Source organism: Argiope bruennichi, chromosome 4, assembly GCF_947563725.1.
Source record: "Argiope bruennichi chromosome 4, qqArgBrue1.1, whole genome shotgun sequence".
NCBI lineage: Eukaryota > Metazoa > Arthropoda > Arachnida > Araneae > Araneidae > Argiope > Argiope bruennichi.
The window spans coordinates 16,600,905-16,628,716 of NC_079154.1; the positions used below are offsets into that span (position 1 = coordinate 16,600,905).

The 27,812-nt window shown below is 26.5% G+C and overlaps 1 protein-coding gene across 2 annotated transcripts in view; it reads right to left on the reverse strand.

The window, feature by feature from the left end:
• LOC129966848 (prolactin-releasing peptide receptor-like) overlaps nt 1-27,812 on the reverse strand; it is a 207,805-nt gene that overhangs the window by 121,800 nt on the left and 58,193 nt on the right. The window contains exon 2 of one of the 2 annotated variants that reach the window (XM_056081436.1): nt 4,663-4,737. The gene's annotated coding sequence lies outside the window, so the exon portion shown is untranslated. Of the gene's footprint in view, nt 1-2,116; nt 2,142-4,662; nt 4,738-27,812 lie in introns of those variants that run through there. The other variant, XM_056081440.1, reaches the window with a different exon arrangement.

A 27,812-nucleotide genomic window follows, 5' to 3' on the forward strand; every position in this document is an offset into this window, starting at 1 on the left:
GTTAGAGATGCTTTTTCTATTTGGATTCAGATTTTCTGAGAATCATAAAGAATATCCGAGATAAGATTTGCCTTGTAGCCATCAGTTAAATAACATTCTTTTTTGTGTATTAACCACTTAAGAGAAACAGGTTGTCACTGAAAGTAGAAAATTCTTTTAATGTTTGAAAGAGAAACTCTGCGTGTTCTGAAATGATCTTACTAAGAAAAAAGTTGAATTTGAAGAATTTATCATGAACAAGTTTCTTAAGTTCCAAAGCTATAAAAGTGAGTTATAAAATAAAACTATATAATTTTCTTTCTTTAGTTTTTTTTTTTTTTTTTTTTTTTTTTTTTTTTTTTTTGGTAAAATTTATTCACTAATAAAAAAATGTGTATATTTTATTTCCTGGGTGCTTTGATTTTCATTTTCTTTTTCACGCCTCTTAATCACAAATCGCCTTCAATAATTTCATATCTTTACATGTTCCACCAATATGATTCAAAAAGTCTTTATGCTTAAAAAAAATAGATCTACGATGCAATAAAAATATTTAAAATTATTTCGGAACTTTTGGATAAAATATAATGAATATCTCAAAGAAACCTTTTTCGACTAGGAATAATAAGATTAATACATTATTAAACAAAAAAGTATCTAGTTTACGAAATGTCAACGATCCTTATTTCTATATAGTAACGATCCTATAGTGCGTGTACGAGATTGCGTATAAAAAGTTGCAATATTTGATCTGAAATATAGCACATAAAATTTCATTACTAGGGCAAAGTTGTGTAATAAAAAAATGCAGCTCTTTTTGAGATTTCATTCAAAGGAAATAAATGCTTGAATTTTGGATAGCCGAAAAACTTCCGGTATGAAAAAGGACTTTCAAATAAAATCATGGCAGAAAGAATATGCGTTATGGAAATTTAATCCTATCAGATTCAATATTACTAGATATTGAACACAAGTAAAAAGAACCCGTACTCTGTTGCAAAGGGAAGTTCGTGTGAGATATTTTAATAAATTTCTGAAATGAGAAGAAAATAAATGATTTTCAGCAATAGTAACATAGGGAACATTTAAAAAAAAAAATTATACAAACAGTAAAATTTCGTGTATTTAGAAACAAGTTTTTGATTTTTTCAGAAGCAGTATTTACATTTTCACAAAATATAATCATCTTAATTAAAAGTTTATGATAGTATAGCCTGATTGAAACAACGTTATTTAATGCAAAGAAAATTAAAAGTAACTTTTTGAAATTGTTATTTAAAAAAAAAAAAAATGTGATTATTAAAAGTACTTTTTCTTTCCGAAACTGCTCATGATTAGATGTTCGGTTAATTATATCATTTTCGAATGGATGATCTCATTTTTATAAGGCAGTTCTCATTTTTGTATAATAGTTCATTTTCATTCTATGAATACAATTATTACAAGTTATTACGTATTAAAGATTGTACAGATATTTTCATCAATAATATAAAATGATTATAAACATTGAAATATTTGTTTCTACGGAATAAATAACATTTCCTTAATATATTCTTTTTCTGTTCTCTTCTGCTTTTCTTTGTCATTTTCTTAACGAATCCTTATTTTTAATTCATTAACCCTTTGCAATCAGAAACGTAATTCGATGCAAAATTATTCAGCCGACACAAGGAGTTGCTTATTTCTATGAAAAATATTTATTATAGTTTTAAGTTGAATGTTGCAGAAAAATTTTTATATTTCTTCTTACCATTCTTTAGGTATTTTTTTAAGAATCAAAATTAGCAAATACAGAAATAAAAATTCAAAATGATACCCAGTCTTGAATGGTGAGTGAGAGGTACCATCCGAGTACAAAGAGTTAATTCTTTATACAAATATAAATTATTCATCAAAATATTCTTAATTATGTAATGTTATCAGGATTAAGAGACGAATTTGATTTAAATTTGACCATTAATATATTCAGAAGATTTCTTATTTTTTGCAAAAATTTTAGAAACTCTAAATTATGAAATATTCTATAAATTTAGCAGATAGAACAGACTTTTAATGTAATACTATTCTCTCATGCAACATCCTAACAAGACATTGTCCACTAATTGTTTGTTATGTATATATATACCCAGACTCATACCTGTTTTCATTTTCTGACTACCACCAATCCTCACAGTAGTGTCCATCAAGCACAGGAACAGGAAGCGTTCTTCTGTGGTTCCCCGTACTTCCTGAGATCTTTTATCTCTGGTGAAACTTACAACTGCACTCCAGTACCCACCGGCCCTAACAGCGTTATCGAGTCCTCTCAAGATTGATTACACCGAGAAGAGGAACACCCGGGATATTTTCATAAATGGATCAACGTCAGCTGCAGATATACTTGTCGTGATGGCACGGCTCGGTCAAACAAAGGGGGGTGTCTCACCCACCACCTCCCCGATCCCGTGGCTACTCAGGAAGAGAGAAAGAAATTGCTAGGTGGCGAGTGAAGGAAAAAAAATGAAGTATCACCCGATTCGATCTGAATGAAATAGTAGCTAGAGATATCTCACAGACTCCCTCTTCTGGCGTGAAGAAAGGTTGTAATTCAATAGCGTTTTAGGGAAACTTTTTTTCTCAGGAGGCATCATCTGTCAAAAAGAGTATCTGAAAGATTTTTTTGAGTGCATGGGAATGGTTTTTGCCCCTCAAGTATTTGAGTTTGAAAAATGATTTAAGGTTTCAGGTATGGAGTGATTAAGAGATATCTGAGAAGTGCGAATTCGAATATCATGATTCCTTTTTTTTCTCGGTTTGATAAATGTATTTTGTGAGTGATATCTTTTGGTAAAAATATGAGTACAGTTGCATTAAGTGATTGCTTTGCAAGATTACTTTTTACAGATTAAAATCAATACAGTATGATAAATATTATTTCGTGGGTCGGACTGTATTTCAGATTTTTACACCACAAAACTGCTCATGGATCATGCTGCGAAGCCTTTTACCATAATATAAAAAATGTATCCAATAAAAAAACTCAGATGAAAGTAAAAGTTATTCATTTCTCAATATATAATTTTGATGATTACGCTAAAAAATCTTTCTTATTTGTAATTTAGTTATAACTAAAAAAAAATAATTCATAATTTTCAATTTTTGTCTGAGTATAAAGGATTCAGCAATATTTATATCTGCATTATTAGCATTCAGGCTGAATTCATACTCAAAGTTAACATAGCGAATAAAATCTTATATATTGTTAGAAGATGTCGGTATTACACAAAAAAAACCATGGCAGTTCATATCGTTTTTTAAAAATTGGAAGCTTAGTTATTTTTTTATTATTTATCCATTCTAAAATTTAATAAACTTTAGTACACCTTCAGCTTTATAAAATGTATTCAGATAAATGTTAAATTTAAATTACATCTGAATAATAACTGTATTCATTGAAAAATGGAATGTTACTATCTTATCGAAATATTAATATCTTAATGAAATTTCATCCCTTTAATACTTTCTTTTGTAAATTTTGGTCATTTAAAAAAATATTACGATAATAAATAGGAAATTTTGGACATTTTAAAAAAAAATTATTTCGATAACAGAAAGGAAATGTTGGATATTTTTTTAAAATGTATTATGATAACAGAAAGGAAATTTTAAACATTTAAAAAAAAATATTACGATAACAGAAAGGAAATTTTGGATATTTTTTTCTAATTTATCACGATAACAGAAAGGAAATTTTGGACATTTATTTTTTTTTATTATGGTAACAAAAAGAAAGATTAAGCCCGAATCTTATCAGCCCATTTTTAAAAATCAGAGAGTAAAATAATTTTTCTTCAATGATATTTTTTTTTAATTCCGGATTCTTGAATAGTTGCTTAGTACTTCAAATAAAAGTATAGAAATTTGATTTAAAAAAATCAATATTGTCAAATTATGAGAAATATTCGCGTAAATAATATTTAAAATATTCACACAGAGATAAAATACTCTATTATATAACCCCAAGGTTTTCATCTGGATTAGAATAAAATAAAACGTAATTCATTTTCTGAAATTAAATTAAATTACATAGAGGATTCGAAAGAACTGTAACAATTTTTGTACTGATCGATTTTTTGATTTTGATCGATAAAATTGCTTTCCAACCTGGCATTTGGTCATTTTTTTAAAAGCCATTTTTTACGTAGCACCTCAGACATATTTTATTTTTTCTGTTTTATAGATTGAAAAAAAAACTATGTCAGCAGGCACACGTTCGAAAGAAACGCATTCATTGTTAGAATACGTGAACCTTTATTTTGTCCTGGGCTTACCTGAAATAAAGATAGTGGCAGAAACTTGAATTCCATGCCGAATTCGAGTGGCAAATATTTTTACATCTTATGACACACATATCAAAGAATTATATAACTGTTTTACGACTACCGCCTGAATAATAAGCATATTTTATGCTTCTCTCAGCTCGCACATTTAGGCAGAGACCCTGAAATGAATGCATATATTACCGGCTGCATTTTATAACCTAATACATAAAACGATAACAGTTTTACGACTATTCTTCACAGCAAGTGAAACCCTATTCTCCGTGCTCTCAGTTTGTATCCTAGAGTCACAAATTTACGACAACAGTTCCAAGTCATTTTGAAATTAAATACAATGACTGAAATTTTTGGCGTAGGACCTTACCTTACGTTGAAGAATAGGAAGCAGTTTCGTTCTCTCTTGGATTATAATTGTCTCTGTCGCTTCAAGAACAGCTTCCTGCAAGAGAAAGTGATTTATTGTAGTTTTATTTATATTTATTGGCATTAAAATTAAGACAAGATCTTATTTTAATGTAATATCTAATGTACATTATTCGTGCCATAAATATTTGTTTATAAGAAAACTGTATCATGATAATTGTATAGAATGTCTTATTACCTGATTATTACAAATTTTATTACCTGATGAGTAATTCTTTTTTTAAACTTTATTTACATTCTTGCATTTTTAAGCTCTTAGCATCACTAAATTAGTTCTAGATTAAAAAGACAAATATTTCTGACCGTACAAAGAAGCGATAAAGGATTCGTTATGTTGTCAAATTCAAAAGATTTACTGCGACAGTGGAAACCTAATTTAAAAATGTGAAAACTCATAAAATTGCAGAGAAAATATATAATTTTTCTATTTAATGTTAGAAGAAAACTCTAATTTAACTGTCTCTGGCATATTTTCATATTCGATTAGATTTAAAAATTAAAAATAATTCTTCTCGATTACATTTTTCTAAAAATAAAAGTTTTAACATTTTTATTTTCTTATTCATAAATAATTCATCAGCCTGATTCTTACTTGTGAAATAATATTTTTCGTTAGTAATACTTTATTTGCTTTCCTGATAGATAAGTTTCTTTAAGGTTTTTTATATTTGACAGTAATATCGCTTATATATTCAAAAACATGTTGTCAATAATCAAACTCAAACATTTCTTATGTAAAACGCTAAACAATGAAATAGACTTTAAATATTCCAATCAATTGATTTCGATAAAAGATCAATACTCATAAAATTGTTTCACATTTAAATGCTTTCATATATGGATTATTTTTTTTATTTTTTTTCTTTTAACCATTTTTATTTATTGACAGGCTGCAGTTTTTGAAAGAAAAAAAAACATTTCTAAAAAAAGAACAAAAAGATTTATTATCTTTCTGATTTTCGACTCTAATATATAAGGCAGTTTCTAATGATTTCTAATTTCTTTAAAAACCCTTTTGCATATTTAATAAATGCTAATATTGCATCTGTTGTATATCTTTCATGCATTTACATTTTATGTTCTCGTTGCATCCTAGCCTCTTCCAACTGCATATACATTTATTTGTAAATGTAGCTGAAAGACATTTACATACATATCAATTTACAACTTAAAAATGCTGACAAAAAATGGATAATCAATGAGGGGAATCATTCAGAACAATCTACCAATCCATTTTTATTATATTCAAATTTGCAAATTTTAGATTTCTTATATTTTAATATAAGACAGGCCTTATAAGAACTTAACTTTAAATTGAAAATAATCTATTAAAAGATTATTAATTGCTATTTCACGTAGAATGCAGCTACAGCAAATATACAAGTCCGTATAATTAATTTAGAATTTAAATATTGACAAATAAATTGCAAAAACAAAATGTTTAAAAACTGCTAAATGTTTCTATAAGATTTAAATTCAAAAATTCAAAAAGAATCTTTCTGTTTGTATGATACAAAAAGAACTCAAATATCATTATCTGAAAATGTTTTTCACTTTAATGCATGTTCTTTTTTATCTTCCATACTATGTTATTGTTTACAAAAAAAGTTGAAAGATGTCGTTTACTATGTTCACATTTTTTTTTTATCAATTTTGCTTCTACAAAAATGTCATCTACTTTTGTAATTGAATAATACAAGTAAATTCTCTTTAGGAACACAAAATCCAATTTGCAACCTTTCCTAACTAAATTTTCATTGTAATTCCTTTTTATTAGATTGTCCTCGAAATTTAGGATAAAATGGGTTTAAATATTATCCAATTTTAGAAGCGTTATTTTTCTTAGTAATATGTCGAATATAGTGTTTGTGAAACTGAAAAAATAGCAATCTGAAAAACACCCAAATGATCTTGTAGATACTTATAAAATGAAAGATTTTCAAGTGATCTAATTAAAAATTAATAATGCTTGAAATAGATATCAGCATGCTATTATGAAATTATATTATATAATTTTTTTTTACAGTGTAGATTTAAATTAGAAACTTGAAAAGAAGAAACTTGATGTGCTCAGTTTGTAAGTATTTATACTTTGTTCGAAAGAAATGTGCGTTTTATTGGATTTACTGAATAATATTAAAGTTATATATATTATCTATATCTATCTTTTATAATATATATCTTATTATAATTGTATGGAATAAGAAACAAAAATCTATAAATCATTTACTTTTAGTTTGTAAGATTAAAACTTGGATGCGCCTATAGAAACGTAACACATGAACCAAGAATTTAAGAATTGAAAATGGATAATCAAGTTATTTTATTTATTAATTAATTAATTATCTTAAAACTCTAGTTTTCAGTCTATGAATAACGCAAAGCCCAAATAGGCAGAAAAAATTAATAAAAACTTTATAAAAAATATCTAATAACTGAGTAATTTTCATAATGTAATCCTAATTATATTACATTACATTGTTCTTTTTATGTATAAGTTGATTCTATGTCAGCCAATAGGAAAAAACAACAACATATTTTTAATCTCCTTCCGTTTTAAAGCAAACAAAAAAGAATAGTTTGCATTTGCTGTAAATCATTATTTAATTCATATCTTGATTACTACAAATTTGCATCAAATGCTCTTGTAAGCAATAGAATAATTATAATAACTTTTGAAAATATCACTATAACGTTCAGAAACAAGCAGGTTTTAATCTGTAGATTTTCTGAATCATATTATTTTAAACAGCTAAAAATATTATTATTTTATATAAGTTTTCATAATTAAGACATATTTAGCTAATATCATATATATATATATATATATATATATATATATATATATATATATATATATGTGTGTGTGTGTGTGTGTGTGTGTGTGTGTGTGTGTGTGTGTGTGTGTGTGTGTGTGTGTGCTTTGATGACTGGAAAACTGCTAATCACCCTAGCAATAAATGTGATGCATTTAATGAATATATTACTAAATTTCTAATCTTGATGATGATCAAATATTAAACAAAGCTCATTAACGTGCATCTATTATATCTTTGTTGCATTTTTTTTTCTTGTAACTAAAATTGTGCTATCATCATTTTTACATTTTCTATGGGCATCAAAATTTGATATCGTTTTGATAATTTTCATTACATCTGTTAAGAGGCTAAATAAAACATATTAAAAAGATTTATAAAAAGAATTAGAAACATGCGTCCCAATGATCTGGTATATAGTTTCAAAAAAAAATGTTAAACTCAATTCAAAAATGTTTTATTCATTAATATATTTCATTCCAATGCATAATGCATAATACTACAGCTCTTTTTTTGACAGTGCATATATGTACTCACAAATTTATATTTGGTTTAGGTCTGGCGATCAATATATTTGCTTTCTAGTACCTAAAAGTTCAAATTGAATTTTTATAAATTTCCATGCACTTTCCTGAATGTTAATAAAATTATTGTAAATGTCTACCAGTTCAACATCAGGAAATTAGCATTTGATGTATTTTGAATGGCCATCAGAAAACTTGAAACACTGCAGCAACTCAATATTATCCCAATTCTCTAAAATTAGGAAAGATATGGGCTGATACTTTTTAAAGAGCCGGAACTTCATTCTTGGCAATGTGACTTTTAATGGTTAACTGTCAATTTTAAGAAGGTTTTGAGTCATAAAAACAGTCTCTAGATTTTACCATTTATAAAATCACTATTTTTGTTAAGAAAGTTTTCTAAGCAATTGTTTATTTCCTGCAGTTAGGAGATGAACTCAATAAATCAATACTGAGGACAATTTTTATATCAAAAAGTTCTAAAGAAATTAATATGCACCAATATTTTATAAGTTTTCTAACCGTTTGTGATTTTCCTTTAATTTAGTCCCCGAACCATTCACTCAAAATTTTTCGTTCTATCTATACGTAAGATTTAATAAAAAAAGTATATTTTGAAATTAAATGTCAAATTATATAAATAATTGTATCCAAATCGGCATTGCTGGAAAATGATAGAATCAAAATATTTATTCTTTTCAAGCAGATTCAAAGGAACATAGTAATGGTTATTTCTAGGCAGGCGCCGGTCGTAGATTATCCTGTTTTCCAAATTTTTCGTTTTTATCTCTTCATTCCGTATATATATATTGAATTTTTGGATTGAAATAAAGGCAAAACATCAAAATTTTGTAATTTAATGGGTATTTAATATTTAATTTAATTCTATCAGGTTCATTGTCCTTCTTCATGAAACATCAAATAAAATTTGAACCGAAGAAACCTACCATTTTACCTTTTTAAATTGCCTGGAATTTAATTTCCAAATATTCATTACGATTATAATTAAAATTTGTATACTTTTTATTTTAAATGAGAGTTACTAGAAAGGTTTCTGTTCATCATTTGTATTTTAATTTATTTTCAAAGACATAGTGCCAATTCAAACTTTAAATCTCAAAGTATCATTAAAAAAATCCTTTTAAATCCTTGATAAATAATATGTATTATTTTGAAAAGTCTGTATTCTTTTTAACATATATACTGTTATAAAAAGACAAGTTTGAAAGCAAACTTTTGGAATATTTCTTTTGAAAAGAGGCAAATACTTGAAGAGATTATACTTCACTTTTCCCAGATTAAGTACTTATAGTTCAATAGTTCTGACGAATACTATACGAAATAGTCATTTTGAAGCGATCATCTGGAAATAGGAGTAGCTTAAAGACATCAAAAAGAGGAAAGTATTTAGTAACAAATCATAAAAAGCAAACGAATGCTCCCACATTTATCTATGAAATATTGCTCTAAAAGGCTAAATCAACTTACTATGGTTACTATGATTTTTCTTTTTATTTGAAAGAATGCAAGATAAGAAAAAAAGCAGCTTAAAGATTTTCATGACCCTCTGTTCGCCCAACTCATATAACTGGATTTATATTTTTCTTCGAGTTGATTGTTTCCAGGATTACTGCGAATTATGACTTTTCGAAGTAACTGGTACATATAACCCTTTATTCTTTGGATAAAGTAAGAGATAAATTTTGTCTTTACAGGTCAAATATATTTTCAGAAATTTCCTTCAATTAGTTTCAGTCAAACTAGAATTTTCTATTCAACAAATTGCGTCTGCGATAAACAATTGTTTCCAGTATTTCTATTATTTTACATCGATTTAAAATACCATAAATATATTTTTATTTAGAGTCTTTATGCTTTATTCAACTTAGAGGAATGTCGTTTGCAACCTCATTGGACTGAATATAGAAACATAGTACTTCTATTTCAAAAGAATGCAATCATCTTATTATCTCTTATATAAATACGCTTCAAGATAGAGTTTTCGGAATAATATCTCTTATCTGTTAGAAGGATTGCGTTTTTTTAAACTATTATCTACTGTTTCCCATTGAAATTATATTTAGAATTAATGCAAACGGACATCAGCCAGGTAAAGAATTTTCTATTCAACAAAATAGGTTTGCTATAATCAATTCATTCCAATTTTTCCATTTATTTTGCATACCTTTAAAACACAATAAATATATTTTACTTTAGAGTATTTATACTTTTCTTCACTTTATGCGTGTTTGTCGTTTTCATGTGCATTGGAATGAATATGGAAACATAGTATTTCTAGTACAGAAATCTTATTATGATCTTATAAAAAAAATATGCTTCAAGATAGGGAATAGTATATCTTATCTCTTTGAAGGATTGTAGATTTTTAACTATTATCCTCTGTTTACTATTGAAATTACATTTAGAATTAATAATAATGGACTTCAGTCAGGTAAAAAAAAATTATATTCAATAAAATAGGTCTAAAATAACAATTATCTCTAATTTTTCATTTATTTTACATAGCTTTAAAACACATTTTATTTATATATTTTAATCCAGAGTCTTTATGCTTTTTTAACTCAATATATTTTTGTCAATTTCAAGTGCATTGGATGAAAGAATAATATTTCTAGCACAGAAATCTTCATATGATTCAAGGTAAATATTAGGGAATAGTTTCTCTTATCTATTAGATCATTAACTATTATCTACTGTTTGCCATTGAAACTGTATTTAGAATCCATAATAACGATTCTAAATTGAATAATATTCAGTATGGATTTTTTCTGATACATAGAATATTGCTTTAAAGTACAATAAATATCTCTAAGGAAAGTTTGCGATTCTCAAGGGTAATGCAACCCTTATTGTTTTAACCTTGCATATGCCTGTTTCTTCAAAACAAAATGCAAGTTTCTTCAAACAAAATGTTCAAAAATGTACCCTATGCGCTGCAGCTTTCTCGTGGTATTTTTCAATAAATATCATCACATAGACATTTAAAAGATCACATCACGTTTAAAAGATTTTTACAAGTATTTTGCTTCATCTAGTTCTTTCAATGAAAGATCCATTTCGCTCATTATCTGCCTGCAAGAATTGATAAGAGAGCACTAGTGCTTTCTGGTTAAAAGAAAGAATGTTACCGGCATCCATGTTTTTGTCAGGTTAATAAAAACCACATATGAATAACATAAACTGATTAGAAGAAAGCGTAGAGGAGGAAAGATGGAAAAATCAAATTTCTGTGCAAAATTCAACAAAAAATTCCGTTTATCATCCTTTATGAAGAAATGAAGCAGAAAAGTCATTTAAAATGATTTTTTAAATAAAATTTAAGAAAAATAAAAATGTAAATCAAGATGTAAAATTTTTAGTAGAGGTGTAATGTTTGAATAATTATTTGAATCGTGAGATACATTCAATTTTAAATGCATAATTATTTTCGAATTTTCAATGAAATTACTCAGTTTAAAAAGGGCAATTGAAATTAAAATCATTAATACTGAATTGTCTTTTGCGGCATTTACAGGTTTGTTCTGCTCTGAAGGAAATTATTTCAATTTTTTTTTCAATTAGAATTAAAGAATTGTTCACCCTTTTTGGATACGTCTTTTTTTTCAAATTTTATTTAAGAAATATTTATATTCTGAAAATAGCAGATTAGATGAAAAGAAAGCAGAAGTAACCTTAATATATATTCGTTAATATATTCTATAATTCATAAGTATTTGCCTGATAAGAAATGAATTATTTCATTTTGGCACGGTTATGAAAAAATTTCCAGTTTTAGCCAATCTTTTTTTTATTGTATTTCTGTTATAATTTTCTGCTCTTAAAATCCTGGAGTGAACAAATTAAAAATTTTGAAAAGAAATTGAATATAATATAAATTAAAAATCATCCTAAAACCCCTTTTTGTGGCATATGCTTTTTCAATACTTTCTTAAATGCATAAATTATGACAAGACCATAAAAGAAGGTTTTTACTAAAAATGGTGCTTAAAACAAAATCAGACAATAATATTATTTAGTTGTGAAAACTGTATCATTGGACGAATCCGATTATAGTTAAATCCGATAGAGTAAAGATGCAATGTGGAGTTGGGGTTGCAATTAAATTAAGTTCTGTTAAGTTCAACTATTGGCTTTTTTAGTAAGTTTATTCTAGAACCATTATTAGCCATTTCAAAGTAAACGCTTGATGGATAATGAACTCGAGTGAAAATATTTTCACCGTCTAATCTTTTGTTAGAACTTTCAAAACTGTGGAGCATTCTTATTCATAAATACATTGCACGTAATTTCTTTTCTGGTAATTTGCATAATAATGTTGACTTCAAATGAGTTTCAGAGCGTCTAGTGTTTTATTTGCCTTGTCTGAGAAATTTTCTTAATAGATTTAAAGAAAAGGAATATTTAGGAAAACTTTTACGGCAGATTATAGTAGAAGAATCTATTTCTTCTCCCAAATAGTCTTACTTAAAGACCTCTGACAAACTAAAATATACAAATTTGAATATGAATGTCTAATGTGGTACTTAAATTTGAAAACAAAAGTCAATAACATTTCTAATTCAACACTTCTCTCAAAATTAATGAAATTCAGCAAAACATTTCGTAGTAAAATATATTGCTAGGAAGAAATAGGGAAAGAAATTCTAAAAACTGGCAAATAATAAAAATATAGCTTCCTTCAAAAACTTTCCCTTTAGAAATTAAACCAGAATATGCATATATACATTGAGGTTACAAAAGTTATTGGTTATTGGTTATATTCTAATGTGTCTGACTTCCTTTTGCTGATGTTTACAGCAACACTACATAGTATTGACTCACCAATTCTTGGAATTTTGTTAAGAAATAGTAAGTCATGCTTCTTCTGTAAATGTCCATAATTTCGAAATGTGTTGTCGGTGCAGGATTTTGTGAACTAACTGAGTTTTCAATATGTCCAATAAAACATTTAATAGCATTCATGTCGTTGATATAGTGTCGAAACCATTCGTTGGAAATACCCAGAAATTTATTCAAATCAATCGCGAACAATCGCTCGGTGACATGGCGCTTTGTCATCCATAAAGATTCCATTGTTGTATCATTGTATGGGTGCGTTTCAAGTTATAAACATAACAATTTGTAATCAATGATTGGTTCAGTTGGACCAGAAGAACCCAGTCCATACCATGAAAAACATTATACAAAAGTCTGCTGCAAAGTGCCTTTTGATAACTTCTGCTATGAGTTTAAAGAGTCTGAGTCACACTCGAACCCTACCAACAGCTCTTAACAGCCAAAATCGTGGTTCATATGACCACACCACGGTTTTGCAACCTCTAAAGTCCAATCAATATGGCCATGAGTCAGAAAAAGAACTGCATGCGATGACGTACTGTTCGTAAATGCATTCAAGTAGGTCTTCTGCTGCCACAGCCCATCAAAGCCAAGTTTCGACTCTCTGTCCTAACGGATACATCCATCCTACATTGAGTCCTGTGGTTATTTCACTCAGTGTTGATTGGCTGTTAATGCTGGCAATTCTACGTACATGTCGAGAATCTCGATTTTTAAGAGCAGGAGGTCAGCCACTCGTCAAAGGTTAAGCTTGAAATTAGGTATTCGTCACACATATCTACGCTGTGGAACTCGGAATATTGAATTTCCAAGTAATTTCTGAAAACGAATGATCAATGCGTCTAGACCCAATCGATTATTCCGCATTCAAAATTTGCTAACTCCCATTGTGCATTGATGTACAGGCCATTTATGCGTTTTGTATGCAATGTTTGTAGCATTATTGCTATCCACTGAGTTTTGTCAATTATATATATATATATATATATATATATATATATATATATATATATATATATATATATATACAACAGTGTATGCATAAGACAATTAAAATAACATAACAACTTGACGGATCCATAGGCATGAAGTTAAATTTAGAGGATTTAGCTGTAATTAAATAAATTCAGCTAATCAAATTGTTGTCAAAGGCAGATCAAAACAAATCATAATCTAAGAAATTTTCATTGCAAAATAGTTAACGCCACAAATATTTAACCTGATATTCAAGTTCGGAAATATATTGCAGTTATTCGGACAAATTAAAAAATGTTCCATAACGGCAATTGTTTCACAGTCTTAAAGATCTACGCAAATTAATTTATTATTTTCTGAAAGACTTTTTTTAATTTTTTATAGGCTTTATTTCTTTTATAGATTTATTCGCAATCTTGAGCTACTGACATTCATAAATTTTGATATGATTATTTTTACAACATTACTTTCAGCATTTAATAATAGATTGACCTCACAGAGTTTGAAAATACAAGAACGTTTCATCTTGCCCTTATTTTCTACTCTTTAACCATGAAAATCATCCATTTTGTATGTTAAAAATAATGTTTGAAGAAACAAAGGCAGGCAATTTTCATTCAATTGAATAAATATTATCTTGTCATCTGTGTTCATGAAAATACATTATCCGGGCCAATTACATTCTTCGAGAAGACGCCTCTTCCTGTCTTCTTACAGATTAAATAGAAAATGTTGAGGCAATAGAAAAAAAATGCATTATTAAAACAAAGAGTGGTATTATTTAAATTAGGAAAAGTAAAAGAGACCGTTTCTTACGATTAGGTTTCTAAAATAAAATGCATTAAACAATATTCCTGTCCATATTTATGACTTCAAGATCATCTTGAACATTTTATTCGAAATGAAGGAAGAATCATTTATAAGAATACCGTTGAATGGCTTCTTGGTGGGATGATGATTAGATATGACTAATGCATATTTATGAAGCAATGAATGCTGACTGATCAAAACTTTTATCATTTTTCTTTAATTTAAATTCGGTTTTAAAGAGGATGGCTCAGGCAAAGAAATATTTTCTTGGATTTCTGATATAAAAAAAAATAAATTTCATTATCTTCTTTTCTGGGCATTTCAATTTTATTAAAGTCTGAATGTGAATCTCTAGATTGAAGAGGGCATTAAGAAGACATTGTTGAATTTTATTCAAAGTGAATCAGAATTAAGGATATAAATTTACTGTTTGAAATATGAAAAGAAGAAATAAAGCAAAAGAATGAATATTTCATATGACACAGCATTACATCTGCAATTATGATTATATAAGGAAAGAATGAACTCATACTAGTCCATATGTAATGAAATCAAATCATAACTAATAAAAAAGAGGTAAAATGTCAAATTAGAAATTTTTTTTCATTAAGGCTAAATACAGCAAATGCGTAAAATTCATAATTTTCCTAGGCCTATCAGAAAGCATATATATTTTTTTCTTTTTAAATATAACATTATTTTCGCAAAACAGAATATATATGAAATAATTGATTACTATATTCACATAATATAGAGAAACTATAGAATTGTTAAAGGAAAATTTATGGCTTCGGTATCCATATATTTTATAAAAGTTTATTAGTAGTAATTATTTAATTCTGAAACATTTCAATATGAAGTAGCTATTTCTATCTTTTGTTAAATAAGAGTTAGCAAAATGCAGCATTCCTAGAAACTTGCGTTTATAGAAGGAATTTGATTACAATAATGAAATTAATTTAAACTGTAACATTCTGTAAATAAATACTATTTATATTTGCATAACGTTTTAAACATAAAGATTATGTGAAATAAATATGTAGAATTCAGATTTTGTAGAATAAATATATGTAGAATAAATATAATAAATTTAAAAAAATAGGTGGAATTTCAGCCAAAGGAATAATTTAAAAATAAATTGAGATTAGATTTTATTTTTTAAAACTATTTAATATTTAAATCTTATTTTAAAATTATTTTTCTATTCTATTTTTTTTAATTTAAATATATGATTTTTACGCTGGATTCTAGAAGTCAATCCTTAAATAATTTCTGGACTATCAAAAAGTGTGGATTAGAGCAAAAGAATAATTTATCTTTGATATTTAATTATATTAAATAATTTTTATCAAAGTTCATCCAAGTTATAAAAAAATGATAGGAAATTTGTATAACATTATAATGATATTACATCAGTATATAATTTTTGTAACATTATATGATGATGCAAGAAATGATATATCAGTTTAGAAATGCATTAAATTAAAATTTATGAGAAAAATTAACATAAATAATACTTTTTGTGTTCAAATATGAAATTATGATTTTCCGAATTTCGCGACTTTAGAGATAAAATTATATTTTTTTGTGTCTCTTTAATTTCAGATTAAAAATCATGCTGTTAAAAATGCGCTTAAAATTGTAACTGTGGTTATTTTCTTTTAAACTTATACTTAAATTATAATACTTATATTTAAAATAGAAAATATAAATAGCAATACTGTAGTAATCTAGGTGAGAATTTTGAATTATAGTATCCTAAAAATCAAACAACTCATTAGTTTTCCAAACAAGTAATTAAAAATACCATTTACCCACTGAAATATACTGCTGATTTCCTATATTTTAGGTATAAGACTTTCATCATGGATTTACTACATCATTTGTTTTGAGAAATGACTCTTTGGGGAATAGGCTTAGAGAGGAAAATAAATGGGGAAGTAGATAAAAATTCTTTGTGGTATTGAATACATTTGAAAAAATACGAACATCATATAAAATCAATAATTTTATGCAGTGGTTTTGAAATCAATATTAGAATGTACAACCTAGACTTATTAGATAAATGAATTAAATATCAATTTTATTTGTCAGTTTTTGTCAGTTCTATTCTTAAGATCTCGCATTTAAATATTTTTTTAAAAATTTACCTTCTAGAAATATTTAAGTACTATTAATTTTACTTTGTACTTAAATAAAAGTTGCATCTATTTACATGCGAAGGGAATAAGTTTTATGCCATTGTTGTATGTTTGTGTTTACTCTACACAAGTAACTTATACATATATAATTTTAGATATAGTATATATTTAACTCTTAGGTTTGCAAATTAAAGAACATTTTGAAACTGAAGAGCAATTTCAACCTTTTAATTAATAAATATTTAAATATTCATTTAACTTTTATTTAAATATTTATTATAACTTTTGTAATTTAACTTTTTTTAAATAGTTAATATAAATTTTTTAATTATTCATTTATTTTTTATTTAAATATTTAATACAACTTCTTAAATATTTGATGTCATTTATCAAACGGACTTGAAGGAAACACATAACAAACATATACACACACATACAAATCAGATTATCATTAATTTCAGGGAAAAATGATTGGTATTTATATATATATATATATATATATATATATATATATATATATATATATATATGTAAAATCTGAAATTTCTCACGTAGATAATTGTTTTCACCGGATACCATTTATGAGACAATACCAAATTTTCAAGATCACTTTAACCCTAAAATCCTTTAGTAAGTTATCTCTCATTAAGTTGTTATATTATGGATTCTTTTATAAAAAAAACAATACCTATTGTTCATAAAGCAGTTTTAATATATACTATTGTTCTTAAACAGTTAAAAATGTTTATATATAAATAAGTATATTAAAGTATAAATAAGTATATTATAAGTGCAATTTTGAACGAGAATAAAGTGAATATAATTATTCTATTTCTTCCATTTCTTAATATACCATTCTTTTGTTATCTACACTCATTAAGTTTCATTTTTAATAAGAAAACTATCACATGTACAAAAAAAGTGTTTTCTGGTATTAAATTGTTTGAATTATTAAAAAAAATGTTTTTCATATAGTAATTTTTTTTCTAGTAATACCATAAGATTTATAAAAACATTCATATCTAAAGCATATCTGATAATATCCATTCCTTAGAAATTGAAATAATAAATTACATGTTTTTATAAAAATTTAGAGTTTTCTTAATTGTGTAGAAATAATTGGATTAAACAAATTCTAGAAATGAGTCTGACTTCACAAGCAGCTATTTGTTTCAAAGTTTTATTTCATTTACATATTATGCATATATTTTTCTTACATGATATATACTTTACAGTATCAAATTCTTTTTAAAAAGAATTAGTCTCCCATTGTTTAGACATTGATCATTTAATTAATATTATCATTTTTAAAATCAATTTAATGAAGGATTATACTTAAATAATGAATTTTTAAGCTTTTAGAGCCTTAAAACTGACACTGAAAAGACTCTTTCTTCATTTCGATCGAAACAGGTGAAATTCCTTGAATAGTTCCCAGAGTTAAGCCCTGATGTCTGAACTCTGAGCTTAGGATGTCAGAAGGCAATTTAAACTGCCACCAAGAATTGCGTTGCTTCCCTTCCAAATTGTGGTGAGTTTAAAATTGCCTCTTTTCTTTATCTTAGAATATATTCTTTTCTTACTTTGGATGTTTGAGACTGAATTGAAAAATACTCTCCTACTATTGATACCATTGTGTTATTGTGATGGATGGATATTATTGTGTTAATGTTTTCTGTTTTCTAGTTCTTTCCATACAAATAATTAACTAAAAGCACTCGTAAAAATCCTCACATCAAGTCTGAATTAAAAAAAAAATAATGTACATTTTCGACTTTTCATTTTTAATTCCTTTTTAGAAGCAACGTTGAAACTTATAATTTGTAAACTTTAGCATGTAGGAAGGTGAGAAATATACTGTTACCAAAGTTATTTAAAATTAGATGTGACAAATTTACTTAGTTATTGCTTGTACCAAATTATTTCTCAAAAATATCTTCGAATTATACATTGTATCTTAATATTTACTTGAAGGTAACATTGCGATTATTAAGTATATAGACTAAAATCAAAATAAGATTACCTTCAGAAGAAGAAATATAGTGCTTTTAGGTTATACATAAATGCATTTGTTAAATTATTTTTTAAAACAAACAATAATAAGTTATAAAGTATCACTATGAAATTATTTTTTTCTACTTTGAAGGAAAATTATTTTGTATTTAAGGCATTCTAAATTATTTAATTACAAAATTATTATGTTTTTATTTCAATATTGATGAGTTACAGTAATACTAACTCGAATTTGAATTGCCATCAGAGATGTGAGAATGCATTTTTAAAAGTCAAATTCCCTTAATCGAGTGAAACAAATGTCAAGAATGGAGACATTTTTGTCATGGATCATTTTGCATAGTAAAACAGAAACTGGTAGCCTAGTGAACTACGTTTTATATTAGAATTATACATAACAAAAAATATTATTTATTCTCTCTTTCAGCATTCCTATAATCCAATATTATTCATGCAAATATTTGGCTGTTGTATTAATTCTGACTACTGGAGAAACATCTAATTTCCCTTAACAAAAATAAAACCCACTAAGGTTTCTTTGAAATTCCTCTAATAAGATAATTTACTACTGTAAATTGGGGTTAAATCAGATTTTTGTCTCATGTCTTACTTGTAATTTTATGGTGTTTTAACCAACAAAAGATGACTCGCTTGCTCTACAAATTCTTTAAATTCAAATACTAGGCTTGATTTGTTAGAACAAGTGGAATAATAAAAAATTGAATTCTGAACTTTAAAACTACATGTGCTTTTATAAAACATATAAATAACACAACAAATATCTATTTTACAGCTTGAGGAATTTTTTAATATAAATTGCTCCAAATAAGCCAACGTCCATAAGCATCAATTCCATCCTCCATTGAGGAAAATCATACATGACAAGAACAAAGAACATATAGACCACTAATATTATAAATTTGAATCTTTAGATATAAACAGCGGGTGTTGTCTTCCTAATAAATACCTGCATACTTTAAAATAATATTTTTATCCTTATTCTGCATTAAATTATAGACCTTTGGTAAAGCCACGAACAATTTGCATGACATTGAGGAACAACAATTATTGATATCATGGCGTAAATCTACAACTTTTACTTAATCTATCACGAGAATATGTACTTTTGATGCCTTTTTGAAACATGATTAACATCAAAATTTGATGCACATCGGTTGTAGTCAAAATATATTATACCGAATTTCATTGATTTAAGTGCTTGAATTAATGCAGCATTTACTTGCATGAATAGAATTATAAAGACCGATAGACGGTCAATAATTTGACGGAATTGTTTCAAACAATTGATAAATATTCGCCTTATAGATGCTAAATTTGGTATCAAATTTTATTTATCTTGCTCTTTGTGTTTTATAGTATCGAGTTCATTTGCACTCGAACAGCCAGCCAGACAAACTTCCAACGAATGAATTCCATTCAAAATTTTATAGATATCTACACATTTGTTCATAATTCCCAATTCCAAATTTCACTTATCTATCTGAAAGCGTTTGTGAACTATCACATTCATAGATGAACAGACAGGCATAACATCAAAAATGTTTTTCTCGGACTCAGGGAGGAAACTTAGCGATTTATTAAAATTTCTAAGTTGAATTTGTGGTGAATAGCATATAAGCCAGTTAACAGCTCTACTGCCCGAACAGTTGTTTTGGTATCATGGTCATGTTACTGGACTGCTAACCACAAGATCCCAGGTTCTATCCTCGCTCATCACATATCCGCTAAAAATTTATGGATGATTGCGTTACTTGCTCTGTAGTTCATATAACAGAAAGTAAAAATATTTTTAATGGCCAGTTCTATCATTTTAAGTAAGAACGATTTAATTCCCCACTAAAGACAAAACTGAGGCTTCTCTTGTTTTCTTATTTCTGAAAGTCTCTTAGATATTTGCAACAAGCTACAAGCAAAAGAATATATTTTTTTTTCATATACGTAGCGAAAAATTCCTTAGTTTTATTCACACATATCACAAGCATGAATTTCTTCTTTTTTTTCAATCCATATAAAGGTAAATAAAAGATAACAACAATAAAATCTTCAAGACAAGACATTTCCTTGAACAATTGCGATGTAAAGACCATAAGAAAAACAGCCATCTCAATGTCTGCAAGAAAATAAATCTTCTTTGAGGGAATCATTTTCTGAAGGAACAGTGAATCACAAGAAATAAAAAATAGAAGTTCTAACCTTCTCATTTTTCTATGCACAGCACGTAATGCTAGCTTCTTCCCGTGTGTCTTCTTTTTTTCAAAAGTATCGTAAATTTAAACCGATATATTCTAGAAGGAGAGCCAATTTCCTGTTAAAAATAATGAGGAATCATGAGCAGAATTCTAAACAAGGTGAATCCTGGGTGAACACAGGAGAATTCGAAACATCCTTTCTGCAGTGAAAAATTTAAAATACCCTGGGGAATGTCAGAATAGCTGTAAATAATCCAAAAGCTGTGATAACTCGAAGAATAACAATCATTTTCTGTCTATTTATTGATAATTTAAGCTAATTTGTAAGCTCATGATCCATTTTTTTTTTCATAAATATTGATTACTTATGTTAAAGGTCATTAGATAGAAAACTACAATTTTTTATTTTATAATTATTATTTTTATTACATTACTAGTCCTTTCTTCCTTTTATTGAAGTAAAATTGTATTTTCTTTCAATGTATCTTTTTTTTATTTAGGTTTTTTCATCAGAGCGGAAATGATTATTTATTGCCTGTGCGTATATTAACTTTTAAATTACTTATCAATTTATGTATATATAGACATATATCTGTCTACTTATTGATAATTTAAGTTAATTTGTGAACTTATGTTCGCTTTTTTTCATAAATATTTATCACTTATTTTAAAGGCCATTAGATAGAAAATTACAATTTTTTATTTCTTAATTATTTTTGACATTACTTGTCCTTTCTTCCTTTTATTGCAGTAAATTTGTCGTTTTCCTGTAATGTCTCTTTTTATTTAGGAGTGTGAAGGTGATTATTTATGACAACTTTTATAATATCACTATAATGTCTTCCATATTACATTTCAAACCACGTAATTATGAACAGATTCTGAAATGTTTTTGATTACTATATTTCTTAAAATCATTATCAAATGTATTTCACAGAAATTCCTAATATTGATATATTTAATAGGGGATATTGGCTGCATTTAATTTCAATTAAATCACTTACCCATAGCTTCATATCTAAGATTCTGTGATATCTTAGAAATTAATGCCTACTATTCTATTCGCCTTACATATGTTTGTTAGTTGTCCTGATAAGCTTTCTTGATAAACACCAGTTCTTTGATATAGCGCTATTAAAAAGTAAATTCTGATTCATCTATGTTCATACATACAAAACTAACTACGTTAAACTATGTAATATTACTTCGTTTCTTATTTGTCTTGTAAATTATATAGATATTTAATTCTTTAATAATTTAATTTATTCATTAATTCTCAATAATGAATTAAAATCACGCTCTTAAATATTTGATGAAACAATAAAAACAGCTTGAGTTTCAAAACAGAAATACAAACAATTATTGAAAATTAGACGGAAGAGATTTTTTTCAAATATACTCAAATTCAGGAAACATTAGAAAAATAATTAAATTCATATCATTAAACAGATTTTTTAAAAATTTATAGCTTCTAAAAATATTTATTTTCCAATAATATTTTCTGAAGTTATCACGGAAAAATCATAAAGTGCCCTGTAAATTTTAATTAATTGAAATATTACAAAATAAAAAGCACTCAGAGGAACCTATTCACATCCTCTAAGTGCCAAACTTAGAGATCAAAAGTCTGATTTATGGAGCTTCAATACAGACATGGATTCATCTTTATTATTATTAGAGACAAATATTTTTCCAGATATATTTTCTAGAATGAAAAATTAAAAAGTGAATTTAAATTTTAAGAAGCAGTCATCGATAGACACAAAAATAGAGTTAATGAAAAATTAAGATCTAATGATGAGTTTTTTCCCTTCTTTATAACATCACTGGCATTTAGTTGTGTATTTAGACATATTTTAAAAGTGGGATACTTTTTTTTCACCTTAAAAAAACCACTGGAAGCTTTTTTCTTTTTTTTTTCTCCACTTTCTTTTTTCTCTTTCATTTTCTTTTCTTTTTCTTCTCTTTCTTTTTATCCTTTCATTTTCTTTTCTTTTCTTCTTTTCCTTTTCTTCTCTTTTTTCTTTCTTTTTCTCTTTTATTTTTCTTCTCTTTTTTATATTTCTTTTTCTTATTCTTCCTTTCTTTTTTTTCTTAATAAAAGAAAGGCATTTTACCTGTAATACGTGGCGCTTTTGGATTGCTAAAAATGTACTAAATAAGAATCGGACCTTAAAAGTGAACACATTTTTACAAAAAGAATATTGTTTACAACAAGAATTACAAAAAGATTTATTTTTCATCTCTTACATTTTCTGTCATTATTAAGATTCCTTTTTCTATTTTATTGGCGCCATTAGAATAACCATCTACATGAACTTTCTACTTTCATAAAAGTTTCGCACCATTACCAGAAGTGCGAATCACATAATTTGATTACTTTTGATTTCATTCCTGATTTATAGGATTATTAGAAGTTTCCCAAGAAATAAACTTCATGGAAAGACATGAAATTTTTTTTTCATGATTATTTTTTTCTCTTCAGAACGAACAAAAATATGAAGACGAATGCCATCAGTGCGTTGATCTGAGCTATAGGGATACAGCTATCTGGAATGTTATTAGATGGCAGTGAGTTTCATGTTTTAAATCTCATGTATAATTATTTTGTTTTTTCTATTTATTTTACTATTTCAAAAGATAATATTTATTAGATGGCTACAATAAATTATTATTTTATCATAACTAATTTCACTTTTAATTTTGTCTGGAAACATGTTATTTGTGATATTAACAGTTTAATCCTTTATTTACCAATTGTATTTTAAAGTACCCTTTAAATAGGGCTGATATCTTCACAATATGACTATTTTTTCTAATAGTATTTATTATACATACTATAGTATGCTATATATATAACAATATATATTACCAGTATTATTGAATAAAAAGTATTAACAGTATAATATTAACATTAATATTAATATTAATTATATAATATAACATAAACTATATAATATTAACAGTATTGTTGAAAGAACACGAAGAACATATTTCCATTAGAACACAGTAGATGTAAACTAAAAATAACATTAAAAATATTTTACTATTAATTTGATTAATTAAATTATTTAAATTAATTTAAAAGTTTTTTTTTCTTCGTTCTCGGTTTATTTTGTACCAAAACTTAACTAACGGTTCAAAAATAAAGTTAAAAAATCGATGGAAAATTAATTCGGTAAATAAATGATTAATATATATCCAAACATTATCATCAGTAAAAGATAATTTATAAAGCGAAAAATCAGAATTTTATTGAAAAAAAATGCTTGCTGGGTCCTCTTTTTTTGAAATTTCTAAGTGTGATAATCTAACAGTATCCCCCGTTTAACTATAGTATCTACCATTTAGTATGCTATATCGTCTTAATCCATATTAAAAATAATTGAAGAATATATAAATATATTTCTTTCTCACTAGTAATCTTTAAAATCTAAAACTTATCAGTCAATGTTAATTGTGAGGTCCACAGCTCCAATAATAATCCTTTCATCAACTGTCCTTTCAATACTTTATTTTTATACCGAGAATAAAACACGAGACATCAAGGAAGCATATTCTTTTCTAAGTTTTCCCTTAGGAATTAAAGTCGATCTCTTTCTAGAAAATGCTAGATTTAAGATCACTTTCGTCTCCCCAGTTTCATCAACGATTGCGAAGTGTCGCCTATTTACTGGAATCACTTTTTTTTCCAGTAGCGTTTCTCTGATATAGCTTCAGAATGTTCTTGCTAGCAGCTTCGTTATTGCTGAAATGTCTGGGGAAGTCTGATAGATCTTAATCTGGACTGGAGAGCCAGGATCAATGAGGCTATACGAGGCACTATTTCTCTTGAGTGAATGGTTGATGCCTACTTGTCTATAAAGATAGAACATTTTGTAGACCATTTTATTTTTATCCGTAAATGAGGAGTTAAAGCTCACTCGAATTTTCTTTTACTTCAGAGGGAGCAGACATTCAAGAAAATGTTTCGCTCTGCAATATTGTTATATGTGAATCCTGATAGGTTATAATATTATTTTCGATTGCTTCAGAATAAATTTTACTTAATAACTGAAAAATATACAGATGGTTACATCCATAAATGAAGAGTTAAAGCTTACTCACATTTTTTACTTTGTGTAAAATAGACATTTAAGGAAATCTTTTTATGTGAATGCTGATGAGATATAAAAATATTTTTTCTTATTTTACAATAAATTTTACTTAATAACTGAAATATATGTATATGGTTGCTTTTCACATAGCATTTGATATCTTTATATTTTCTTACTTATGCAAAGCATTTCAAAATCAATTAATCTTTTGAAAATATATTTTTTTTTATGTTTTGCAAACAAAAACAAACTAGGAAACAGATAAGAATGACTAAAGGTTTAGAATTCGACATTATAATATTTATGTATTTATGGAATTAGTCATTATGAATTGAAGGATGCTACTCAAGTAAGATAAGAACTTTAAAAAATTTTAATTAAGCTTTGAATATATCTGAAATGAGAGATACTCAGGAGCATTCATGAAGAAAGAGAAAATTTCTTTCAAAGCTCATTTTTTAATTTCATACAACTTAATTTTTACAACTTTATACTCATAATTTCATACAACTAATTTTTTTTGCATATTAACAATATTTTTAGGTAGATAGGAAGACAATGTATTGCAAAAGTTCTGATGACAAGACTTCATTTCAAGGTCCTAGAACCCAAAACCACTCTTTATTCAAAAGTTTTCTAATGTTTTGCCCATTTTATCTTGTGAACAGAATAACTACAATAATTTTCTATGTATTGTAACTGACTTGGAATATGTTGTTAAAAATGTAAAAATATTGGATGAATTCGGGTCATCGGATAAATGGACCATCTAGCTCAAAGGAAATAGAAATGGTTGGATGGAGATTGAAACTTTTATTTCGTTATAATTTTTTTCTTATGTTAAAGATAGAAAATAAATTCAATTAGCCAAATTAGCGCCTCATTAAGAGGAACACATTTTTTTTATTTAAAGTGTTTCAAAAACTGCAATACCTAAGAAGTTAGAGACTCAAATGTAATTTCCAAGCACTAATTTTGACTGCATTTAACATCAACAATTTATGTTCGCAGTTTTAAAGAAAAATGAAATTAAATTTTTACTTTTATTTCATTTCCATAATTTGAAATTGTTTAAAAGGGCATGGAGTAAAGATTAAACATTTGAATTAAACTAAATAAATAAAAAGTAGAAAGATTTAATAGCAATATTATGTCAAAACGATCAGCTTAAAAATTTCCAGAAGCTACCCATTATTTTTAATTCGAAGGAAGTTTGGTCTAATATAATATTTACAGAATTTTTTATACTTATATTAATCCAAAGAGCAACTAGATGGCATGGTAGATAAATATAGATATTTTTTTTTTTTATTTTGGCCATCAATCATTATAGTTATGTAGAAAGAAATAAAAGATTCAACAATACATTAACAATACTTTCCTTTTTAAATTCAATCGTCTTATGTTTCCCCCAATACGAAACAATGCGCAGAAATATTAGTAAGTTGATTATTTGATTTAAAAGAAATTCTCAAGAAAAATAAACATTGAGCGCGTGAGATAAAATCCTGCCACAGGCGATAAGAAACATTTCTGGAATAATTTACCGTCTCTCAGTAGAACAACTGGAAAAAGATCTAACAGTACTCTGGAAAGATTACACGAGTTAATCTCCGGAGACGCTAGCAATTAACTCTCATTAGTTAAATGCAGATTGCTTGCATTTATTTGCCATATGAAAAAAAAAAAGATTTATAAATACAAGTAAATTATCTTTAACTGTTTTTTTTTCATGTAGGAAACTAGTGTCTTTAGGCAGATGGTAATGGTAATTAATGAAATGTAATAGAAAAATTCAAAATGGCATTAAATTTCAAAACTCCTTAGCTAAAGCAGTTTGCAACTGAAAACTTAAATTAATTCGTTTTTAAATGCTGATTAATTTATAATACAAGTAAACAAAAAATTAAGAAACGAAAAATTGTGCACAATTTTTTTTTATATAAAAAAAAGGTATAAGTAGCATGCATTGTGTTTTAAATAAAATTAAGTATTTTAAATTTAATGTTTAATTATTTTAAATTAGTTTAAAATTTCTTATCTATTTTAAATTAAAATAGAGAGACATATCAATATTTTTCATAGATCATGTGGTTTGTTATCCAAATCGTTTTTGTCTGCTAATTAATTTCTGTAAAATAATTTTAAAAGAATATTAATTTCTCCCCATTCTTACTTTTTATTATTCTGTTTCCTTAAATAAATTTTATAAGTGCTGTAATATTTGTATAACCCACAGAATATATTAATATCCTGTTATTGGGGGGGGGGATTTCTTTTAATTTTAAAGAAAAGACCATCGGAAAAAAATGTATTAATTCCCATATATAAACTATAAATGAGTTATAGAATTCGGGATGATGAATTGAATATTTCCATAAAGGTATTTTTAGATTAAGAGAAGAGAGAATCCATTAATAAAAATTTAGAGAGATCTGACATTTTTAACAAGAATCACAATAAGCTATCCTATATTGTCATTTAGTCACCTTAAAGTTTATTTTAAATATATAACTGTTTTCAATGTGTAATTCAGTTCATAACATCAACAGCTGCCTCACATCTGTAAAAAAAATAATGAAACAGAAATCTTTTATATCATGATTTTAATCCATTAGTTTTAACAGATCAAAAAAGTCAAATCCTTT